The 25,591-nt window shown below is 51.8% G+C and overlaps 1 protein-coding gene across 1 annotated transcript in view; it reads right to left on the bottom strand.

Moving 5' to 3' along the window:
* The window catches only part of GRIK4 (glutamate ionotropic receptor kainate type subunit 4), a 234,074-nt gene extending 210,507 nt beyond the window's left edge, over nt 1-23,567 (bottom strand). The window contains exon 1 of the mRNA XM_081113547.1: nt 23,447-23,567. The gene's annotated coding sequence lies outside the window, so the exon portion shown is untranslated. The remainder of the gene's footprint in view (nt 1-23,446) is intronic.
* Between the last annotated feature and the right edge of the window lie 2,024 nt (nt 23,568-25,591).

The raw sequence follows: 25,591 nt of genomic DNA, 5'->3' as shown, positions 1-25,591 counted from the left end.
GCATAAAACTAGAAATTAACTACAATAAAAACAATAAAAAAAAATCAAACACCTGGAGGTTATATAGCATGCTATTAAACAATGACTGGGTTACCAGGGAGATCAAAGAAGAAATAAAAAGCATCATGGCAACAAACAACAATGAAACACAATAATCCAAAATCTATGGGACACAATGAAAGCATTCTTGAGAGGGAAGTTCATAGCTCTATAGGCCTGCCTCAAAAAACAAGAGACAATGGTAATAAATTATCTAACCCTACAACTCAAAGAGTTAGAAAGAGAGCAACAAGAAAAGCCTAGGTAAGCAGAGGAAGGAAATAATAAAGATCAGAGTGGAGATAAATGACATAGCGACAAAAAAAAAACAAAAAAACACACAAACAATACAAAAGATCAACAACACCAAGAGCTGGTTCTTTGAAAGGATAAACAAGATTGATGAACCTCTAGCCAGGCTGACCAAGAAGCAAAGAGAGAGGACCCAAATAAACAAAATCAGAAATGAAAGAGGTAAAGTAACAACCGATCCCACAGAAATACAAATGAGTATGAAAAAATACTATGAACAACTCTATTCCAACAAAATGGACAACCTAGATGAAACGGACATATTCTTAAAAAAATACAAGCTCCCAAAGCTCAACCAAGAAGAGTCAAAAAAACTGAGTAGGTCGATAACTACCAAAGAAATTGAAACAGCAATCAAAAATCTTCCAGCAAACAAAAGCTCTGGTCCAGATGGCTTTACAGGGGAGATCTACCAAGCATTCAAAGAAGAACTAAAACCTATCCTCCTCAGACTATTCCAAAAAATTCAAGAGGAAGGTATACTTCCAAACTCCTTCTATGAAGCCAGCATTACCCCAATCCCAAAACCAGATAAAGACACCGCAAAAAAAGAGAACAACAGGCCAATATCCTTGATGAACATTGATGCTAAAATCCTCAACAAAATCTTAGCAAATCAGATTTAGTAATACATTAGAAAGATCATACACCATGACCAAGTGGGATTTAGTCCAGGGATGCAAGGATGGTTCAATATCCACAAATCAATAAATGTGATACATCACATAAACAAACTGAGAGACAAAAATCACATAATCATAAGCACTTGACAAAATCCAACACCCTTTCTTGATAAAAACTCTCAGCAAAGTGGGAATAGAGGGATCATACCTCAACATAATAAAAGCCCTATATGGCAAACCTATAGCCAACATCATACTCAATGGGTAAAAACTAAATTCATTTCCCCTAAGAACAGGAACAAGACAAGGATGCCCACTTTCACCACTCCTGGTTGACAAAGCACTACTAGACATAGCGATCAGACAAGAAGAAAATTAAAAGGAATCCAAATTGGAAAAGAAGTAAAACTGTCCTTATTTGCATGATATTATACATAGAAAACCCCAAAGACTCCATTAAAAAACTACTAGACCGAACAAATGAATTTGGCAATGTAGCAGGATACAAAATTAACACCCAGAAATATATGGCCTTTTTATACACCAATAATGAACTCACAGAAAGAGAAATTAAAAAAAAAAAATCCCATTTACCATTGCACCAAAAAAATTAAGATACCTAAGGATAAACTTAACCAAGGACGTAAAAGACCTATACTCGGAAAATTACAGGACATTGAAAAAAGAGATAGAGGAAGATATAAACAAATGGAAGAACATATCATGTTCATGGGTTGGTAGAATCAACATTATTAAAATGTCCAATCTATAGATTCAATGCAATACCTATTAAAATGCCAACATTTCAAAGTTCTAGAACAAACTCTCCAAAAATTCATCTGAAATTTAAAAAGACCTCGAATAGCCACAGCTATCCTGAGAAAGAAGAACAAAGTTGGAGGGATCACAATACCAGACATTAAACTATATTACCAAGCCACGGTTCTCAAAACTGCCTGGTACTGGCATTAGAACAGACATATAGACCAATGGAACAGAATAGAGGACCCAGAAATTGACCCAAGCCATTATACTCAATTAATATTTGACAAAGGAAGCAAGAGCATACAACGGAGTCAAAACAGCCTCTTTAGTAAATGGTGCTGGGAAATTTGGTCAGATACATGCAAAAAAAATGAAACTAGATCACCAACTTACACCATACACCAAAATAAACTCAAAATGGCAAAAGGACTTGAATGTAAGAAGGGAAACCATAAAAATCCTACAAGACTCCATAGGCAGCAAAATTGCAGACATATGCCGTAACAATAGCTTTACAGACACAGATCCTAGGGCAAGGGATACTAAGGAGAAAATAAACAAATGGAATTACATGAAAATAAAAAGCTTCTTCACAGCAAAAGAAACCATCAACAAAACAACAAGAAAACCCTGCAAGGGAGAACATATTTGCCAGTGTTATCGCCGATAAGGGTTTAAGCTCCAACATTTACAAGGAACTCATACAACTCAACAAAAGGAAAATAAACAATCCAATAAAAAAAAAATGGGCAAACGATCTAAATAGAATCTTTTTGAAAGAGGACACTCAGAAAACCAAGAGACACATGAAAACATGCTCAAAGTTACTAATGATCTGAGAGATGCATTTCAAAACGACAATGAGGTACCACCTCACACCTGTCAGAATGGCTATCATCAACAAATCAACAAATGACAAGTGCTGGAGAGGATGTGGAGTAAAAGGAACACTCACTCGTGCACTGCTGGTGGGAATGCAGACTGGTGCAGCCATTGTGGAAAACAGTATGGTGTTTTCTCAAAAATTGAAAAATGGAACTGCCATTTGACCCAGTAATACCACTTCTAGGAATATATCCCAAGAAAACAAAAACACCGATCAAGAAAGGATATATGCATCTCTTTGTTCATAGCAGCACAATTTACAATAGCCAACATTTGGAAACAGCCTAAATGCCCATCAACAGATGATGGATTAGAAAACTATGGTACATCTACACAATGGAATATTATGCTGCTATAAAAAAAAGAAGGAATTCTTACCATTTGCAGCAGCATGGATGGAACTGGAGAGCATTATGCTGAGTGAAATAAGCCAGGACGTGAAAGAAAAACACCACATGATCTCACTCATTTATGGATAATAAAGAACATTATAACCTGATGAACAAAAAGATAGATACAGAAGCAGAGAAGCATTGAACAGACTGTCAAATTACAATGGGAAGGCTGGGGAGTGTTGGGGCAGGGGGGAGTAAGAGATCAACCAAAGGACTTGTATGCATGCATATAAGCATAATCAATGGACACAAGGCACTGGGGGGAGGGGCGAGGGGAGGGCATGTGCTGGGGGGGGGGGGTAGGGGAGACCGGGGGAAGGTCAATGGGGAAAAAAAGAGATATATGTACTACTATCTGTAATACTTTAAACAATAAAAAAAGGGCAGAAGACTTGAATAGACATTTCTTCAAAGAGGATATACAGATGGTCAAGAGACATGTGAAAAAAGGCTCTAAGTCACTGATCATCAGAGAAATGCAAAATAACACCACTTTGAGATATCACCTTACACCTGTCAGAATGGCTACCATAAAAAAAAAAAAATTAGCAAATACAAGTGCTGGTGAGGATGCAGAAAAATGGGTGGGAATGCAGACTGGTGCAGTGGAAAACAGTAGGGAGTTTCCTCAAAAATTAAAACTGGAACTTCCATTTGATCCAGTGATCCCACTTCTGAGAATATATCCTAAAAATCCCGAAATGCCAATCAGAGAGATTGTGCACACCCCTATGTTCATAGCACCACAATTTACAATAGGTAATATCTGGAAACAGCCCAAGTGCCCATCAGGAGATGAGTGGATAAGAAAAGCTGTGGGACATTTACACCAGGGAATACTATGCAGCTGTAAAAAAGAGGGATCTCTTACCCTTTGAGACAGCATGGAGCAGCCTGGAGAGCACCATGCTGAGTGAAATAAGCCAGTCAGAGAAAGACAGGTATCACATGACCTCATTTATTTGTGGAATCTAATGAACAAAATGAATTGACCAACAAAATAAGACCCAAAGCCATGAAGCCATAGAACAGACTGCCATACCTCGCTCGATGTGGAGTTGGGGGACAAAAGAGAAACACCAAAGAATTTATATACGTACTAGAGGCCTGGTGTATGAAATTCGTGCATGGGGCAGGGGGAAGGTCCCTCAGCAGGGCCTGTACCCTCTCCAACCCGGGACCCCTCGGGGGATGTCTGACTGCCTCTCGAAATCCGGGACTGTTGGCTCCTAACCACTCGCCTGCCTGCCTGATTGCCCCTAACTGCTCCCCTGCTGCCCTGATTGCCCCTAATCACCTCTGCCTTGCCCTGCACCCAGGACCCAGGATTCCCTCCTCCAGCTGGTCACAGGCACCCGGGACCCGGGCTTCCCTCCCTCTCGCCAGCTGCAGGCACCCAGGACCCAGGCCGACTTTCCCCAGGCCAGCCACAGCTGCAGGGAACCATGGGCAGGTGGCTTCGCCTGGGCCGCAGCCCCAGGCTCACAGGACCGTGGGTCAGATGGCTTGTCCCTTTCCCAGGCCACAGCCACAGGTGCTGGCACCTGGGACCATGGGGTGGGTGGCCTGACCCTCTCCCAGGCCTCAGGCTCAGGCGCTTGCACGCAGGACCATGGGGCAGGTGGCTTGACCCTCTCCCAGGCCTCAGGCTCAGGCGCTTGCACGCAGGACCATGGGGCAGGTGGCTTGACCCTCTCCCAGGCGTCAGGCTCAGGCGCTTGCACCCAGGACCATGGGGCAGGTGGCTTGTCCCTCTCCCAGGCCAGGCCACAGGTTCAGCCACTGGCGCTCAGGACCACGGGGCGTGCAGCTTGTCCCTCTCCCAGGCCGCAGCCTGGCTGGTCCCCATTCCTCTCTCGTGAGCTCATTTGTGCCCGGCTGGTCCCCAGTTCTCTCTCCCCAGTGTTGAGTGTCTGAGCCGTTACAGTGTGAGGGCGTGATGACCATTTTCATATTGGCTCTTTATTATACAGGATATGCATAGCCCATGAACATGGGCAATAGGGCAGTGAAGACCTGGAGGTGGGAGGGTAGGGGCTGGGTGGAGGGGAGTAAAGTGGGTAAACAGGAGACGTCTATAATACTATCAACAATAAAAAATATACCATAATAAATAAATAAGATAAAATCAAGAAGTTATCTGACTTGCTCTTTGCCAAGCCCTATGAGATTAGGTTTTTATGGTCTCCATTTTACTGCTGAGCAGACAATCTTCAGATATGGTAACTGCTTTGTCCAAGGCTGCATAGTAAGTAAAGAGGCAAGGACTCTTACCCCAGGTTGGCCCTATTCTGCCACCTTTCCACAACACCAGGTACTTCCCACACATCACAACGCTCCCTCCCCAGCCCAGTGCTGCCAGGGAGCCCCCAGATGCTTACGGAGTTGCTCAGAGGGAGCCCCCAGTCTGTTCTGCTCGTCCCCATTCCAGCCTGGATCCTGGGTCTTAACATGCAGAGAAACTGGGCATGCACCTGACAGGTGGGGCTTACTGCCTGCTATGGGTTTGCGTGATGTGTCAGCCCATCTCTCCTCCATAAGCCTCTGGGGTCACAACCCCCAGAGGGGAGGGCATGCTTCTGTCTAGGTTAGATGGGCTAGCTAGAGGCCAGGGAAGGTGGGGGAACCTCTGAATCAGGCCCCAGCCCGGGGGGAGCAGTGGAGCAGGTTACTTGCTCCCCTGGTTTGATAAAAGGCTCCTTTCCTTATCAGTCAGTCTCTAAGGAGAGGCAGGAAACAAGAATGAACAGGGCTGAGGATCCCTTTTTGCATCCTGATTCTGTAAGTTACATGACCTTGGGCAAGTTACTTGTCCTCTTTTAGTGTCAGTTTCCTCATTTATAAAAGACTAGAGGCCCGGTGCATGAAATTTGTGCATGGGGGAGGGGGAAGTCCCTCAGCCTGGCCTGCACCCTCTCCAATTTGGGACCCCTAACGCCGCAGCAGTTCTCAACCTGTGGGTTGCAGCCCCTTTGGCGGTCGAACGACCCTTTCACAGGGGTCACCTAAGACCATCCTGCATATCAGATATATACATTACGATTCATAACAGTAGCAACATTACAGTTATGAAGTAGTAACGAAAATAATTTTATGGTTGGGTCACAACATGAGGAACTGTATTTAAAGGGCCAGAAGTTTGAGAACCACTGCCTTAGGGGATGTCCGCAGTCGGACATCCCTCTCGCAATTTGGGACCCCTGGCTCCTAAGCGCTCACCTGCATTCCTGCCTGATCACCCCTAACCACTCTGCCTGCCTGCCTGACTGCCCCTAACTGCTCTCCCCTGCCAGTCTGATCACCCATAACTGCTCTCCCCTGCCGGCCTGATCATCCCCAACTAATCCCATGCTGGCCTGATTGTCCCTCACCTCCTCTGCCTCAGCCCCTGCCACCATGGCTTTGTCCAGAAGGACGACCAGAAGATGTCTGGTCAACCCAGTCTAATTAGCATGTTAGTGTAGATTAGTAAACTCAGACAGCCATAACAAAATATTATAAATTTGTGTGGCTTAAACAACAGAAATATGTTTTTCTCACAGTTCTGGAGGCTGGAATTTGGGGTCAGAGTACCAGCATAGCATCGTCCCATACACCAGAAAGTGGTGGATCGATCACCAGTCAGGGCACATGTCCAGGTTGCAAGTTCAATACCCAGACCAGTGAGTGCAGGAAACAACGGAACAATATTTCTCTCTCCCTTCTTCTCTCTGAGATCAATTCAAATGAATGATAAATAAATAATGTTCTCTAAGTATGGTTTTAACAGGAAAGACATTAGTGATCTATGAAGTGAAAAACTCGTTATAACACATATATACAGCATGACCCCATTTAAAAAATATATATTTCTTGATTTCAGAGGAAGGGAGGAGAGATAGATAGAAATATAAATGATGAGAATCATTGATCAGCTGCCTCCTGCATGTCCCTACTGAGGATCAAGCCCGAAATTTGAGCAGGAACCATATTGTGACCTCCTGGTTCATAGATCAATGCTCAACCACTAAGCACCACCAGCCAGGCCTCATTTTTATCAATAACAGGCACATGAGGTACATTGGCAAGATCTCACTCCTAGACAAAAGTCTGAAATTGCCCAAACTCCTTTGCAGCTAGGTTTCTGGATATGAATTTGTCTCTGCCGATTGGATGTGCTTGCATAGTATTTTGAAGGCAGAAGTGGGGCAGAGGCATCTTCCTGCAGTTTGGGCTGTTTGCTGCTGATCATCATGTTTGCAGACACGTGGAGGTTTTCTGCAGTGGAATCCAGGCTGTGCACAGGCAAATGTAGCAGAGGCAGTGCCCAGTGACCTGTTTTGTGGGAGCTGGAGGGCACTTGTGGGGGCAGCAAATTCCTGATCCTCACATCACAGCTGTGCCAGAGTGTCCTAGAATTCAGTTGTGGCTGAGAGGGCAGCTCCTCCCACTGGGAGGGAGTCTTTCCTGGGGTCCAGGCTAATACCCACTCCTCCAGCTTTCCGACGGTTTCCCAAGCACCAGTTCCCTGTGCTAAAGTCTTTCCTGCCTAAAATAGCAAAGATCTAAAAACGTTTGGATCCTCTACTTTCAACGAAAACAATGCTGCACAGGATCAGGTCTGAGAAGTGGGTGAGGTGCTGCGAAGGCTCCCTTTGCGTCTCAGCTTCCTCTTCTGTAGAACGGAGACCAAAGATCATCTTCTTATACTTATTGAAGACCATGGCAGCTGTGTTTCCCGAAGATGGCCACACCATTTCCTATCCCTCCTGTGGCCTTGCCACTTTCCACCACGTCCTCTCTCTTGAAGTGGGGCTGACCTCTGAATTCCAAAGCCAAGGCTGAAAAGGCTCAGGGCTGTAGCCCTGCCCACCCTGCCAGGGTTTCCAGCTCCGGCCCCGCCCACACCACTCAGGGCTCTGTCTGGAGTGGGGCTTTGCCCTCCTGGCTCACTCCCTCTCCCGTCTGCAGCCCAGCACCTTGCTGCACATCATGGCCCACCTGTTGGTGCTGCTGGGCCCAGAGGGTGGGGTAAGAGCCCATGTTGTGCCTCACACCTCCTGGCTCCTGTGTGCTGCTGCCCCCTGCGCCCCACAACCCCTATTTCTGCCTCTGTTCCGACTGGGGCCACACACCCAGGTGCTGTGTGCGGCCTGCAGGGACTGCTGTGGCCACCAGCAAAGCTTCCCCACCCATCCCCGGCTCCAGCGCCCTGATCCCGGGTGCATTTCCACCAAAGGAGAGCTTTGCCCGCTCAGCTGCCCAAGACAGAGACCAAGCAACTCCAAGGTCCCCCGGACCCCAAATTTCTGCCGCCAAAGTGGTTGGCAGGCTGGCCCCGCTCTGATCGGGGTGTTGGGGGTGATCGGCCCAGATCAGGACAGTTCGCTGGCCGCAGTGGGTGTGATAGCGACCAGTCGTTAGGTCGTTATGGTCATGACGGCATTGGTCTCTTGCTTTTTATATATATATATATATATATATATATATATATACATGATTGGACTACATTTGACTTGACAAATGTATTGTGCCCTGTGCCCATCTGTGTCCCAGGTAGCCTATACTTGGTCCCAGACCTGTTTCAACTCAGCTGCAAGCACCACTGCCAATCAGCAGAAATGGGCATAGGAGGAACTGAGCTGACACCGCTGACCACTGCCAACACCAGGTGGCTGGGGTGACTATGCATCCATGCATAGCACCTTATCATGCCTCAAGAACCAGGGTTACCAAGGGCTCATCCCCAGGATCCTGGGTCCATCTTCACACAAGGGAGCCTTCTCTAAGGTCCTCTGTCCCCATAGTCTCCATACCCTCCTCTGCTTACTGCTCCCCCTATAACTAACTCTGCATGAGAGTAAATGGATTTTGGGGTGAACACAGTCCCCAGATCACACTAGATATCTAGAGAAACACCCCTGGGGCCAGGCCTCTGCTCGCAGAGCCTCCTTCTGACTCACTGCAATGCAATGCCCTCACCCTGGTCTATAAGTTGGGGCTCCCTACCCATAGACCACCACTGCTCTCACCAGACGTCCCTGTCCAGTCCATGTCTATGGAAACCTCAGCTGGGTTAAAGGAGAAGGTGGTGCTTAAGGCCAACGTCCAGGCAGGTCCAGGGTTTGTTAATCGTTATTCAGCTCTATTATGGGTTACACTAATTCCATAATCCACCAGGGAAATGTGTTTTGAGATCTACACAACCAACGTTTTAATCCCACATATCTGTGAGTTGAAGCAGCCTATCCAAGATTTCCAGCTCCAAGGCACATTGCTAGCCTAGGGCTCCAGGACACTGAGTCTCTGCAGACAAGGGCATCACGCAGGAAGCCATGCATTCAACAGTATTTACTGAGCACGTGCTGTATGCCAGTACTGCCCTGGTTTGGGGACTTAAACTCTGAGAAACAGACACAGGCCCTGTGACAGTGGAGTTCCTGCCTGAGGGAGAAGGCAGACAATGACCTCTGCTCCTGTCCCTGAAGCCTGCAAGAGTGGCCTCACCTTGCCTCACTGCCACCCACCTCCATTCTCCCCAAGGTGAGCTGTGTACATTCCTTTTGTGCTGGGTGCTGGAGGCTGGAGCAGAGAGACCAGCTGGCTCCTTGGAGAGGCATTGGCCGGTATGGAGAAGCCACGCATACAGAGGAAAGGGCAATTCTATGGTTCGGTTGTGTAACCTTGTGCAAATCACTCAGGCTCTCAGAGCATCCGTTCTCTCCTAGAACTAGTAACTCCTACAGCGTAGGGTTTGCTGTGAGGTCTTGTGATGACATATGAGGATGGACACCTGAGATACAACAAGAGCAACAGCATTATTGACACAAAAATATAGGACAATGATCAGCTCCACTCCAGCTCCTGAAGCCCAAGGTCAGGCTGTGAGCATCTCCTCTACTAACGGCCCTCCCCAAAGAAGAGCTGAGGGGAAGAGAGATAGCCGACAGCGCCTGCTGGGTCAGACTCTGATGGAAATATGCTCTCAGCTTAGTCTAATTGCTATAATTGCTGGTGTACTTCCAATTTGCACCCTACCTGACAGATCTCATGTTCCAGCCTATTTACTTTAGACTCTGGCAGGACTCTTATTTTTCAAAGTACAGTGGAATGGTGCTACTTTACCTCAAACTGATGCGCTTTCTCCACTGAGTTGCTCACTCTGTACTCTTAGATTGGGTCATCTGAACTTCATGGTTCTTTGATGGGGTGTCTACAACATCACCTAGCCTCACAGAGCTCAAAAAAGCCAGCCAGTCAACCCTGTCTTCAGCGCTCTGCCACCAGGACACCAATCTAGTATCTGACAGATTTGAAAGGTCTGCATGCATTTTCTCAGGGCACACGCCTGTGACATGCAATGACTGTGACTGTAACACAAGAGCTACTCAGGAAACGTGGTGACAATTGCTACTTCTCTTTAATTTCTTATTTTATTTATTTGGGTCCTACCCTTTTTTTTTTTCTTTGTGACCCTGGTTAAAAGCTTGTGAATCTTTTCATCTTTTCAAAGAACCACCTCTTGGTTTCATTGACCTTTTGAATTGTTTGTTTGTTGTTTTTTTAGTCTCTATGTCTTCATTTCTAGTTTGATCATTATTTCTTCCATCTACTTACTCGGGGCTTTGTTTGTTCTTTTAGGTGTAAGGCTAGACTGTTTATTTTAGGTGTGAAGTCAGACTGTTCATTTCAGATTTTTCTTGCTTCTTGAGGAAGGCCTGTATTACTATGAACTTCCATCTTAGGACTGCTTTTGCTGTGTCTCTTAAAGTGTAGGTTGTTGTGTGTTCATTTTCATGTCTCAAGATAACTTTGATTTTTTCCTTGCTCTCATTGTTTAGTAACATGTTATTAAGCTTCCATGTGATTGTGTGTTTTTCAGGTTTTTTTGTCTTGTAATCAGTTTCTAACTTCATAACATTGTGGTCAAAGAAGACGCTTAATATGATTTCAATCTTCTTTAATTTAATCACACTTATTTTGTGTCCTAACATGTGGTCTATTCTAGAAAATGTCCAATTTGCACCTGAAGAGAATGTATATTCTGCTATTTGGGGATGAAATGCTCTCTAAATCCAACAAGTCTAGTGTGTCGTTTAAGGCCATTGTTTCCTTGTTGATTTTCTGTCTGGAAGATTTATCCACTGATATCAATTGGGTGTGTGTTAAAATCCCCAAATATGACTGTATTACTGTCGATCTCTCCCTCTATGTACATCCAGATTTCATTTATATATTTAGGGGCTCCTGTGTTGGGTGCACATATGGTTATAAGGGTTATATCCTCTTGTTGGATTGATCCCTTTAGCATTGTCTCTTATTATGGCCTTTGTTTTTAAATCTATTTTGTCTGATGTAAGTTTTGCTACTCCAGCTTTTATTCATCTCCATTTGGATGAAATATGTTTTTCCATCCCTTCACTTTTAGTGTGAATCTTTTGTTCTAAAGTGGTTCTCTTGTAGACAACATATATGTATGTCTTGTTTTCTTATCCATTCAGTCACCCTATGTCTTTTGATTGGAGCATTTAATCCCTTTACATTTAAAGTAATTATTGATAGGTACTTATTTATTGCCATTTTATTCTTTATACCTTCATTCCTCTTTCTCTCCCTCTTTGTTCTTTCTGCTTCTTAAATAAGACTATGTAACATTTCTTGCAACACTGGTTTGATGGTAATGAACTACTTTTGCATTTCTTGTGTGGGAAGTTCCTTATTTTGCCTCCAATTTTAAACGATAGCCTTGATGGGTAGTCTTGGTTTTAGGTCCTTGATTTTCATCACTGTTAATATTTCATGCCAATCTCTTCTGGCCTGAAGTGTTTCTGTTAAGAAATCCTCTGACAGTCTTATGGGAGCTCCCTTGTAGGTAACTTTCTGTCTTTCCCTTGCTGCTCTTAAAATTCTCTTTGTCTTTAACCTTTGCCAGTTTAATTTTGATGTGTCTTGGTGTGGGCCTTTTGGGGTTCATCTAGATTTGGACTTGCTGTGTTTCCTGGGCAGGTATGTCTTTTTCCTTTACCAGGTTAGGAAAGATTTCAGCCATTATTTTTTGCTCTCTCTGTTCTTCTTCTGGGACCCCTATGATGCAGATGTTGTTATGCTTGATGCTGTCCGAGCGGTCCCTTACACTTTCCTAATTTTTAAAAATTCTTTTTGTTGCTCTGCTTGGGTGGTTTTTGTTATCTTGTCCTCTTAATCTCGGATTTAATCCTCTTCTTCATATAACCTGCTGGTGAGTCATTCTAGAGTATTCTTCATTACAGATATTGTATTCTTCATTTCTCATGGATTCTTTTTTATGGTTTCCATCCATGTCCTTTTTTATGCTTACTGTCCCTTTGTTTAACTTCTCACTGAGATATCCATTCTTTCCCTGAGGTCCTTGAGCATCCTTATAACCATTGTTTTGAATTATATCTGGTAGCTTGGTTGCTTCCATTTTATTTAATTCATTTTCTGGGGATTTCTCTTGTTTTTTAATTTAGGACATGTTTCTTTTTCTCCCCATTTTGTCTGCCTTTTTTGTCTGTCTCTGTGTCTTAGTTAGATCTGCTATGACTCCAAAATTTGAATTCTACTTTCGTGTTGTAGGTGTCAGTGATGCAATCTTCCAGATCAGATGAGCTGGGTGCTCCAGGAATGTCTCTTGTATGCCCCCCTGTTATAGTTTGGTCTTGAATGATGTTGGCCCATTCGTTAGTGGGGTTAACCTCAGTCTGGCTGACTATAAGGATAGACCTTGGTCACAGTATCTGAGCTGGTATGTAGGGGCTGCTCCCCTAGGTAGAGTTGTTCCCAGCAGGGTCTGGTAGGTGTGCTACTTTTGTGGCTAGTTGGGTCAAGACCTCCTGTGGTCTGTAATCCACCAATTGTGTGGTTCTGGGTCCACCTGGGTAGGGTTTCAGTGCAGGTCAATCTCAGACACTGGCTGAAACTAGCTTTGGGCTACATATCTGGAACTACCATGCAATTCATGTTTGTTGTTGCTTCTACTGGACCTGAGTGTACAGAGGAGGGTCCAAGCTGTGTACAAGGTTCAACTTCCTCCAGCTCTGAGCAAGGGGCAGATTCATAAAAGTTCCTAGGCACCCTGAGGTGCACCTCAAACCTGTCAGCCACTTCGCCTCTCCCTGAGGTTACTTAGTCTTCCTTGAGAGCCTCTGGAAGAAAGACTGTAGAGAGGACCCAGGCTTTCCCCAACCCACAGATCCTTCTACAAGGCATGAGCTCAATAGGGCAGGGTAACTAGGGTTGAGAGGATGGGGCTAATGGGTCTCCTGCTTGGAGGCAGTGTGATCAGGCCCTCAATGGGGGGAAAGTGGCTCTATTCCAGAGCCATACTAATCAGTCTCTGCTAGAGTTTCTGACCCTAGTCCCCTAGGAGAAATGCTCCACAGGTTCAGGTTGGGTGCAGCCAGTCAGCTCCTCCATAAGAGCAAACTCAGTAGGGCAGAGCCCTCAGGAGTCTGAAGGACAGGTTAAATGAGTCTTCCATTGTGGGGGGTAGGAGATGCCAGCTGAGCTTGCAGAGGGGGTAACAATGCCCCCCCCATGCCAGAGCCACACAACCCAGAACCCATTTGAGTCCCAGACAAGAGCCTCCAAGGGAGATGTGCTCCAAAAGTTCAGAGTGCTCTGTGCAGCACTCTGATCTCCCTGAGAGACTGAACTCAGCAAAGGCAGGGCCCTGGGAGTCAGACAAACCAACCAAGAGAATCACCAGGTGGGGGCAGTTGGGCTCCAGCTGTGCGAGTGAGTTGGGGAAGAATGGCCGCCATTCCAAAGCTACCTAGCCCAATGACTGTCTGAGCCTCCACCAAGGGCTGCTCCAGAAAAAGAGCACCAATGGTCCCTATTGGGTGCAGCCAGCGGACTTTTCTGCAGGACTTGACCTCGGTAGAGTGGTGATGCCAGTATTTGGAGGACCAGGCTAGCGCACGCCCCTGTCATGAGACCTCGGTGGCTGATCCCACACACCTCTCCTCAGGCCACACCACCCAGATCTTCCCCTTATGACTCCCATATGCCGAGTCACCTTCCCTCTACCAGTGCCACAGGTATGTGTCCCAGAGCAAGATCATGTGTGTTGGCCCTTTAAGAGGGCACCTTGGCCCTAGCTGGTGTTGTTCAATGGCTAGAGTGCCAGCCCAAGGACTGACGGGTTATGGGTTAAATTTCAGTACCTCGGTTGCAGGCTTGATCCCAGCCCCAGTTGATGGTCAAGAGCGTGGTTCAGACTGCCAAAGTTATATCCAGCTCTACCACTTACTAGTAAGTCACCTTGGGCAAGCTATGCAACTTCTCTAGGCCTCAGTTTACTCATTTGTAAAATGAGACAATAGAGCCTACTTATAGGGTTGTTGGAAGATCAACTTAATGTACATAAAGCAACTGAAACATAGTATGGGCTCAATGTTAGCCTTCAGAAGATGGGGAGGAGCAGCAGGGAGAGGAGGTGGTGGCAGAGCAGCAGCTGAAGCTGGTCAACCAGCCAGTAGAGATTCTGTCTGTAGGTGAGAGGAGAACAGCAGGTGAGATGTTAAATGAATGATCTCAAGTTCCTTCCAGGAATAAGATTCTATGACTCATTTAACCTCCCAGGGTTTCCATTTTCTAGCAATTACATAGGCATTACCATTCCAGGACAAATGCTGCTGTAGTCTGTGTAATGTCCTCAACCTTGGGAAGAGTCGGTTTACCCAAGGATCACTGTCTTCAATGTCTGTGCAGGCCGCTAACAGCCTTCAGAAGGTTCTCGGTGTATGGACAGAGCCCAGGGAAGGGATCCAACTTCCCAATCAAATAGCTGTTGTCTTCAGCAGTTACTAACACCCTGAGAGAACGCAATGACACTTCCTAGGTGTCCCGCCTGTCAGACCTGTGGCCCTGCGAGCTTGTCGGGTGAGGAGCAAAAACCACTAAGAACATCCTAAGTCTTTGAATATGTGCTACCTACCAGGAAGTGGCATGGCAGCTCCAGCAGAGGGCAGGTGGTGCTGATGGAGGCTTAGGAGTAGATGAGATCTGGTGAGAACTACACCACCTCCACCCAGGGAATGACACAAGAAGGGCCTCTGGCCCTCCCTAAACCCGTTAGTCTCCTCTACTTCTCATAAAGACTCTCTCGCCTCCCGAAAGAGCGATGCCCAACTCCCATCTGGTCACCAACCTTGCTGGGGACAGTCTTCTGTCATCTCATGAACGGAACAAGGCCAGGGGGCACTGTAAAGGTCGGTAATACCCACAACTGCAGCAGCAGTGCTCCACTGCATTCCTTCCTGAGATGTCCCAGCATGCCTCGGAGAGTGCACACCCCAGTTAGCTCGTCCTCCTGAGGACCTGGGCAGCCATGCCAGCCACTGGGGCCCTGGGCCCTAGAGAGGCTGGTGATTAGACTGGTCCTGGTGGGTCTGAGCTCCATCAAATGCTCAAACTTCTTGGTGCCTGAGGGCGTTTTACCTAAAGTGTGTTTACTCTGAGCCAGTGTCCCAGGCCACCACTCTGACTCCCTGTCCTGGGAGCCTTCACTCAACTGGGGACCCTGTCAGGTAGTTTATGAAGTGCCCCTGTTGAAAGGAAACTGAGGCAACAATAAGTAGCCTGGATTTCCTGATTCTAAGCCAGGTCTCTTCCACTGGCCCATAGCATACCCCTACTTCCCCAGAGAAACCCCTGAACTCTGTGCGCACCCCGGCTTCCGTTTCAGCCTCTGTGACCAAAATATCCCACAGCACCCCAAAGAGAGATAACCACCGCCATCTGCTTTCTCTACTTCTCTGAATGAATTCTCTGCAAAAACCCTGAGGAGAAGGAAGGGCCATGGGGGCTGACTTACAGGCGAGGGCAGGGCTGACATACAGGTGAGGACAGGGCTGACATACAAGTGAGGGCAGGGCTGACATACAGGTGAGGACAGGGCTGACATACAGGTGAGGACAGGGCTGACATACAGGTGAGGACAGGGCTGACATACAAGTGAGGGCAGGGCTGACTTACAAGTGAGGGCAGGGCTGACATACAGGCGAGGGCAGAGCTGACTTACAGGTGAGGACAGGGCTGACATACAGGTGAGGGCAGGGCTGACTTACAGGCGAGGGCAGGGCTGACATACAGGTGAGGGCAGGGCTGACATATAGGCAAGGGCAGGGCTGACTTACAGGTGAGGGCAGGGCTGACATACAGGTGAGGGCAGGGCTGACTTACAGGTGAGGACAGTGCTGACATATAGGCAAGGGCAGGGCTGACTTACAGGTGAGGACAGGGCTGACATATAGGCAAGGGCAGGGCTGACTTACAGGTGAGGACAGGGCTGACATAAAGGCAAGGGCAGGGCTGACTTACAGGTGAGGACAGGGCTGACGTATAGGCAAGGGCAGGGCTGAATTACAGGTGAGGGCAGGGCTGACATATAGGCAAGGGCAGGGCTGACTTACAGGTGAGGGCAGGGCTGACATATAGGCAAGGGCAGGGCTGACATACAGGCGAGGGCAGGGTTGACTTACAGGTGAGGACAGGGCTGACATACAGGTGAGGACAGGGCTGACTTACAGGTGAGGACAGGGCTGACATACAAGTGAGGACAGGGCTGACATACAAGTGAGGGCAGGGCTGACTTACAAGTGAGGGCAGGGCTGACTTACAGGTGAGGGCAGGGCTGACATATAGGTGAGGGCAGGGCTGACATACAGGTGAGGGCAGGGCTGACATACAGGTGAGGGCAGGGCTGACATATAGGTGAGGGCAGGGCTGACATATAGGCGAGGGCAGGACTGACATACAAGTGAGGGCAGGGCTGACATACAGGTGAGGGCAGGGCTGACATATAGGCGAGGGCAGGGCTGACATACAGGCGAGGGCAGGGTTGACTTACAGGTGAGGGCAGGGCTCACTTACAGGTTAGGGCAGGGCTGACTTACAGGTGAGGGCAGGGCTGACATACAGGTGAGGGCAGGGCTGACTTACAGGTGAGGGCAGGGCTGACATACAGGTGAGGGCTGGGCTGACTTACAGGTGAGGGCTGGGCTGACTTACAGGTGAGGGCAGGGCTGACTTGCAGGTGAGTGCAGGGGCTCACAGGGGTTGGACACCTGCCCAAGGCCTTTTACAATGCATGGCAGGCCAGCCTCAAACTCAGGAATGGGTAGCAAATGATAAGCTTGTGGACTTACTTCCCAACCCTGGGAACAGCTAGTGCAGCGCTGGCACCTCCCGGGTCAACATAAAAGAGAGAAGAAAGTCATAGCAATCAGGCGGCATCTTGCAGAAGGACCCTGGGACACCCACTCCTGGAAGCGGGGCCCCCATCACTGCCCTCACATCCACGTTCTAGGAACTGATCTCTGTAACAAACATTTGTTAAGCATAAGTTGAGGTCACTAAAATAAGATAGATATTTATTAAACACCTGCTCTGTGCAAGGCACTTGGGACAGGACTGACCTTGAGCAAAGCAGGTGTGGGGTCCCAGCTCTCTCGGAGGTAAGCTCCATTCCAGGTCCCCTGGAGGTGAAACACAGATGAGCAACTTTGAGAGCAGTGAGGGCTGGGCACATGGTGAGTGCCATGAGGGGAGAGCAGAGAGGGCTGGGCACAGGGTCCCAGGGCCAGGAGGGGAGAGCAGAGAGGGCTGGGTGCATGGTGAGTGCCATGAGAGGAGAGCAGAGAGGGCTGGGTGCATGGTGAGTGCCATGAGAGGAGAGCAGAGAGGGCTGGGTGCATGGTGAGTGCCATGAGAGGAGAGCAGAGAGGGCTGGGCGCATGGTGAGTGCCATGAGAGGAGAGCAGAGAGGGCTGGGTGCATGGTGAGTGCCATGAGAGGAGAGCAGAGAGGGCTGGGCGCATGGTGAGTGCCATGAGAGGAGAGCAGAGAGGGCTGGGCGCATGGTGAGTGCCATGAGATGAGAGCAGAGAGGGCTGGGCGCATGGTGAGTGCCATGAGAGGAGAGCAGAGAGGGCTGGGCGCATGGTGAGTGCCATGAGGGGAGAGCAGAGAGGGCTGGGCGCATGGTGAGTGCCATGAGATGAGAGCAGAGAGGGCTGGGCGCATGGTGAGTGCCATGAGAGGAGAGCAGAGAGGGCTGGGCGCATGGTGAGTGCCATGAGAGGAGAGCAGAGAGGGCTGGGCACATGGTGAGTGCCATGAGAGGAGAGCAGAGAGGGCTGGGCGCATGGTGAGTGCCATGAGAGGAGAGCAGAGAGGGCTGGGCGCATGGTGAGTGCCATGAGGGGAGAGCAGAGAGGGCTCGCAGAGGGTGTGGAGGTGAAACCCAGTCATCAGAAATGCCTGAAAGAAGTGCCGTACACAGCACGTGGTTGCAGGTGCTCACCCTCACACAAGCCTGCTCACCTGCTGCCCAGAAAGCCCCCTACCCAGCCCCCCATGCTCCAGCGGCCTCCCCTCCACTTGGCTGGCAACAGACTCAGAGCTTCCCTCAGAGGGGCTTCACCTCTGGCTTCGTCTCTGAAAGTGGCATCACAGTTGCCCTCACCGCCAGGGCGAAAACCTCAAAGTTCTCTCCTACTCCCCTGCTCCCTCATCTGCTCATCCAATCTGTTGTGTGCTCTGCTCTTTGGAAATGCTACTCAGTGCACCTCCTTCTGCCTTCACCGCAGCCCCAGGCCCTCAAGTCCTGGCCCGCACTGCACACCTCTGCCCATGGATCCTCAATGTCTCCCAGCCTGGATGTGTCAACCGGACTCTCTCCTCTCCGCTCGCCCGCCCTCCTGAGCTGACTCGTTCTGCCGACCCCCGCCCACTCAAGACCTTCCTTTCCTGGCCTCACCGCGTCCTCAGGACACGCCTGCCCCCCTCCTGGTGCAGCCCTCCTCACCCAGGAAGGCCCTCCTCTGCCCTGAGCTCCAGTCCGGGGCGTTCTGTGCTCGCCACTCACATCACCCACCTGCCCAGGGAAGAGCCCCATGCAGGGGCCCTCACTAAGTAGTCCCTGCGGGGCTGTATGCAAAGGACACACATACGTTGAGTGGGTTCTGTCGCGGAATAACACCTGAGGGGAATCTATGTAATAAAAGCCTAAGTGCCCGTTAAGGCAGAACGACCAGTCGCTATGATGCACACTGACCACCAGGGGGCAGACGCTCAATGAAGGAGCTGCCTCCTGGTGGTGGTGCGCTCCCACAGGGGGAGTGCTGCTCAGCCAGAAGCCAGGCTCATGGCTGGCAAGCGCAGTGGCGGTGGTGGGAGCCACTCCTGCCTCCGCGGCAGCGCTAAGGAGCAGCAAGCAGGCAGGCGGTAAGGAGCAAGGGGTCCCAGACTGTGAGAGGGATGTCCGCCTGCTGGCTTAGGCCCATTCTGCCAGCAGGCGGACATCCCCTGAGGGGTTCCAGACTGCTAGAGGCCCAGGTCCCCAGGTCAGGCTGAGAGACAACCTCTCCCCGCCCCTCGCCCCCGCCACCCCCAGTGCACACATTTCATGCACTGGACCTCTAGTCTTTTTATAAAGGGCCTCTCCCTCCCTTTTCCAGGCCCAGGAACAGGGGAAGGAGCTGGGGTTCTGGAATGTGCCCCCACCCCCATCTGTGAAGCAGCACAGACATCCCACTGCAGTGCCCCTGGGCCCCTCCTCACCTGTAGAAGTGGAGGTGCTCACAGCTGCCTCATGGGGAGCTGGGACGACTGAGAAGGATAAGCAGAGCAGTGCCATGGCAGCTGCTGCCCTTCTTCATCCCACATTTGACCTTGGCGGGCACTGTGGTGGGAGATGTGTTTGCATTTGATTTGCTAAATGGAACGCATACCCTATTTTACATAACCAAACGCTATAATCACTTCACATGTTCCCGCTATGAGCAGGGGCCAGTTTACGGGATGCAGGATGGCCCGTGCGAGGTAGGAGCCCAGGATGTGAAAGGCACCTGGCAAAAGGCTCTGCTCCTCATGGGACGTGCCATCTGCGTGGGGAGCAAGAGGGTAGGTGATTGCCCCCAGCAAGCAGGAGCAGGCAGCTAGAGTAGTGACACCAGGGCAGCGTGGGAAAGCCCGCCCAGGGCTGCTGAGTTGGCCTGCCCTTCAGGTGACAAATCAATTCCCATCCACTCACATTCTTGCTGTAATAACCCTTCAAGCAGGTGAGATTATCCCCATTTTACAGGTGAGGCAAGTGAAGGTAAGCAATTTGTTCAAAGTCACTGGGAGTCACACAGGGATAGAAACCTAGGTTTCCCAGCACTTAGCAAGTACTCCCTGCTGGCGCCTGAGGATGGGGTGGGGCGCCCAGGAGGAGGGAAGAAGAGTCCTGGTGGCAGGGAGGCGGGCAGAGGGTCCCACCCTGAGGCAGAAAGCTGGGTCCAGCCCGTGAGTGGTCTGGGCTTCCAAGCTCCTACATGGGAATTCTGTCCAGCAGCCCGGGGGCCACTGAGGGCTCCTGAGATGGGTCACATGTCACCAGCACCTTCATCTGCAGGAAGGCAGGTGTGGCCTCAGGCTGCTCAGGGAAGAGACTGTATTACCACGACCCAGGGGGGAACCACTAGAGCCCCACGTGAGGACAGTGGCCGTGGGAAAGGGAAGATGAGACAGGGCACCCGAAGTTCTCACAAGAGCAGAGAGGGCTGAGGTGATAAGGATGGAGCAGGGGGTGGGAGAAAAAGGGAAGAGGCGCACAGGGGTCCCAGGACCAGGCCTCAGGCTTTGGAGAACCTGGAGCTCTTTCTGCAGGAGCGAGTCGAGAGAAATGGCAGACCCAGGGTCAGGGTGGCAGGAGACCCTGGTGCCAAGCAGCCAGTCTAAGGTGGAGAGAATGCAGAACCAGGAGCCAGCTAGATCCCAGACCCTGGGCGGATGGAAGCCAGCCCTCCAGCCCCACAGGGAGAGGAGAGTGCTGAGCTGAGGTGGGAAGATGAAGAGAAACTGAAGCAAAGTATGGGGAGGGGAGAGGCTGGACAGCTTTAAAGCAACAAGTAGCAGCAAAGGAGCACTGGGCTGGGCGTCCAGAGACCCTGGGTGCAGCCGCAGAGCCACAGGCATTTAACCTGGGGGAGATGCCATTTCTTGAGAATCAGTAACACCTTACCGGGTGGTAGCAGATCAAATACTAGGAGATCCCAAGTAGAGATCAAATAATTTTTCTAAAAAGCATTTGGAAAACTGTGGGGCTATACACACCTAATGGATATGCCTCTGCATAAACAACAAGAGATGCTTTCTTTCCACACAGGTTCACCCACTGCCCAGCCCGTCGGCCACACAGCCCTTCCTCCGCTCCCTCCTCACAGCTCTTCCTGTTTTCCCAGCAGCTTCCCCCCTCACCCAAGACAGGCCTTCCTCTTCTCCCTTCCTTCCACCCGGGGTGGGGGAGGGGGAGGCTGGGACCCCAGCAGGGGTGCTGAGGCCCCTCCAAGGCCCTGCTCCCAGCAGCTGTGGCCTTTCCCACCACATACAAGTTTCCTCACCGTCCTCAGGGAAGACAAACGGGAGAGTCAGACCACCTTCCGGTGCTGGGGAGATGTCAGCCAAGATGCCTTTGGAGGGGGAATGGGGAAAACACAGAAAAGAGCGAGTCTCCTCTCAGCCCTCTCCACGAACCCCCGTGTCTGCCCCACCAGGCAGTGCCCCAGCCCTGGGCCCGCACGCCTGCCTGGGGGCCCAGCTGGGCAGGCAGGAGCTAGTGACAAACCAGGCCACAGCTCCCCACACAAGGCTCGCGCCACAAGAAATGAACAGAATGTGGAAAATTAAACCCAGACACGGCAACGTGTGCTTATTGGATTAACTCTCCAGAGGGCCGCGACCTTGACAAACACATCCAGTCAGTGAGGAAAATAACAAACCTGATTAATAATGAGACATGAGCCCTAGCTGGTTTGGCTCAGTGGATAGAGCATCCGCCTGCAGATTGAAGGATTCCAGGTTTGATTCCCCGCTCAGGGCACAAGCCCGGGTTGTGGGCTCCATCCCCAGCAGGGGGCGTGCAGGAGGCAGCCGATCCATGACTCTCTCTCATCACTGATGTTTCTCTCTCCCTCCCTTCCTCTCTGAAATCAGTAAAAATATAGCTTAATAATAATCATCATGAGACATGAGCTTCAGCACAATCAGCTTCCCGAGCCCCATGGAGTTCCAGGGGCTCCTTCCTGGGGGGACCAGACACAGCTGCCTCTCCGGGCCCTGGCCGCCATCCCCGGAGCACAGACACAGGGAAGTACAGCAGAACCGGATTTCTCTCGCAGATGACCCCTGCCCCCCAGGCAGCCTCTCCCCCACAGCAGTGAGCAGGGGCTCCTGGGAAGATCCCAGCACCCAGTGACTCACCGGAGCTTAAGTGAAGGTCGCTCTCTTGGTTCCTGACAGGGTTCAGGACTCCTGGCCAGTCCTGAGTGCCCACCACTTGGCAAAGGGGCTGCCCGAGCCCAGACAACCCAGGCCCCTGAGAGGCATGCCCAGAAGAGCCACTGGAGGGAGGCGGGGAGATGGCACCACGTGGCACCCCAGACAACAGCACCAGGAGGAGATGGCAGCATAGAGATGCCCAGAGCTGTGCAGCCAAAGCCCCAAAGGGGGAGAGGCTCTGCGCATTGCCCCACCTCTGCCAGGCGGCAGGGCCCTGGGCCAGGCCCTCCACCTCCTCTGCCCAGACCCTGGGCCCGCACTCCCCGCGGGACTCCAATGCCCCCCCTCGCTGTCACCAGCTCCAGGGAGCAGGGGAAGAGGCACAGGTGCTTTCCAGGCCTTGAAACCTCCTGCCAGACCCGGGCCGACCCCCCACCCCCAGGCCAGGTCTGAGCTCTGTGCTCTGCCATCCCCACAGGAGAGTGCCATCAGCCACCCCTCCCCCAGCGTCCTCCCAGCCTCCGATCACTGGCCCAAATGAAGGTCTCCCGAGTTTCTCCTGGCTTCCCGCGGGATGAACGAGGGTGGGATGCACGGAGCTCTCTTAGTCCAGGGAAAGAGCGTCATTTCTGATAGGGCTCTGGGTCCCCCGAAGCGAACAGCATGCAGAATGGCAAGGGTGGTGGTGGCCGGAGTCCAGCGCAGGGGCTAGGGGAGGCCCAGGCAGATGCCAGTGAGAAAGGCGGGGGAGGAGGGGGGTGGTCTTGGGACCCAGGGCTGAGCTGGATGGGGGGCTGTGGCCAGGAAGCGGGGAGATCAGAGGCCCAGGGGAAAGGGGGAGGAGAGGCGTGGGGAGCACCAGCCCGCAGAGGCGGGGAGGAGGGAAGTGGGTGGGGAGGGGGGAGGACACAGCGGGAGGACCCGGCCCAGGAAAGGGTGCGGAGGGGAGGCTGGGACGGAGGCCTGCGGGACCGGGGTGGCGGGGGTGAGGGGCAGGGCCGGCTCTCAGGAGGCGGGAGGCCGAGGCGGGTAGCGGCCCCGGGGGTAGGAGAGACCCAGACTTCCGAGTGGGGGGCACGGACGCGGGAGGGGCGCGAGCGGAAACCCACAGGACGGGCGCCGGGGCGCGGGGCACCGGCGGGGCTGCGGCGGCCTTACCTGGCGGCTCGGCACGGGCTGGGCAGGGCCGGTGCTGGCCGGCGCGCGGGTCCCTCGCTTCTTCCGCAGCAGCTGCCGCGCTCGGCCCGACCGCCGGCGGCTGGAGGGAGCGTCTGTGTCCGGCCGAGAGGGGCGCGGGCAGCGGGAGGAGTGGGCGCGGGGCGCCGCCCGGCGGGCAGCGCGGGCACTGCGGGCGGGTGCCAGCTGGCCGGGGGCGGGGGGCGGGGGGCGGGGGCTGCGGGCGGGGGACGCCCAGCCTCCCCGGTCGCGGCGGGAGGCGGCGGGCCCAGCTGCGGGCAAACTTCCTGCCGCCCGGGGCTGCGGGAGCCGCGGGCTCGGCCGGGGACCGGCGCCAGGCCGGGGGCGGAGGCCGCGGTGCAGGCTCCGGGGTGCGTGGACCTCAGGGGACCCGCGCCGCCCGCACCTGGCGCCGCCCGTGCAGAGGTCGGCAGCCCCCACCGGCCTGGGGAGCGACGGCCCCGCCAGCTTCGCGGGCAAGGGCGCCCCCTGGCGGGTGTGGGGCCGCGCGAGCGGAGCTGGCCCGCAGGCTGGAGGCGATGCTGGGTTCCCTGAGGTTCCGCTGGAGAGGCCCGACCGCTCCAGGAGGCGAGGACCATCCCCTGCGAGTGGTGCCCACGCACGGCCGTTAGCACCGCCACCGGGCGGCGCTGGGATCCCGTTCAGGTTGAGGATCCAAGTCTGGAGGCGGCGAAGGGACAGCCCAGGGGCCCAGGCTCCGGGTGAACCAGGTTTGAGTGGCAGGACCTGGGGGCGGCCAGGCTTTCGGACAGGGCGGTGCCCATCTGTGTCGCCGGTACTCCGCAGGTGGAGGCTGGGGCGGGGCCCGGAGGAAGGAGGCCCGGGACCTCTGGCCTCCTTGAACACGAGTTCCTCTTCCCACCCACCACGTCTGCACCTCAGACAAGGGCGCCATCGCCATGGGTCCAGGCCCCACCCCACCGTCAGCCCACAACCTCACCGGATTCTCTGTGGATCCGATAGCGATGATATGTCAGAGGGAATGAGGCTGGCCCAGCTGGGCTTTTTTCTTTTTTAATATTGACTTCAGAGAGGGAGAGAGAGATATCAACGATGAGAGAGGATCATGGATTGGCCGTCTCTCTGATGCCCCGCTCTGGCGCTCGGTATCCCTTGACCTGAATGGAACCAGGGACCCTTCAGTCTGCAGGCCGACGCTCCATCCACTGAGCCAAACCCGCTAGGGCCCAGCTGAACTATTTCCGAAGCTGCTGCCTTAAATGGGAAAGATTGGGAACTGGGCCTCCCTCTCCAGGACCCTCTTGTGGGAAACACCCCTTGCAGCCAGGTGCTAGGTAGGCAGGGCTCAGTGTGCATGGGCCTCTAAGCCCTGTGGAGCCCAGCGCTGGTGGCTGTAAAGGCATCCACCAGAAGTTTGTTCTCCTGAATTTGCTTTTAGCTTCTTCCTTCTTTGTTTTCCCCTGGATCCTTGATGAATACTTGCTCTTAAATCTACCAACCATGCCTTTTCCCAAAGGGCCCTTTGAAGGCTCATCACAGGTCTCTCAGTGATGCAACAGGGCCAGTGAGGCACACAGGTGACCAGGCACCGTGCCCTCACTGCAAGGTTGCACATGCTGTCGCCGTGTCACCATCTCTTGATGCGATGGCTCCTGACTGAGCTCCCTGCCGTGAGACTGGCTTTCTCCAACACATCCACAAATGACTGCCGGGGATGGCTCTCAAACAACCTTTACCACTTCGCACCAGCTGAAATGCTTTTACACCCATGGGGCCATCAGGTACAACTGAGTTCAGACTCCTTGGCACAACATGTCAACTCCTGCTTAATCCTCCTGCCTCCCACAGCTTTCACCCCTGCACAGCTCATACTCCACCAATGCCAAACTGCTAACCAATATAGTTACTTTCCCGCCCCTCCTGTTGTGTGCTTCTGTCTCTTTATTAAATGAAATTACTCTGCCTGGAACCCCCCAGTCCCCAGCACACAGAGAGATGAACAATTTCATATTTACCTTCAAAACTCGGTTCAGGATTCTCCTCCTAAACTAGAACTGTTTCCAAATCTGCTACTATCGGGTGCCTTTCCAACAGAATTCATTACTTGTGGGAAGCCGCCTATTGTCTTCTCTAGCAGAGTGGTGT

The sequence above is a fragment of the Myotis nattereri genome (assembly GCF_964212035.1).
Source record: "Myotis nattereri genome assembly, chromosome: 19".
Taxonomy (NCBI): Eukaryota; Metazoa; Chordata; class Mammalia; order Chiroptera; family Vespertilionidae; genus Myotis; species Myotis nattereri.
The sequence above is the reverse complement of the archived record's forward strand: the minus strand, read 5'-3'. Positions and strand labels throughout refer to the sequence as shown.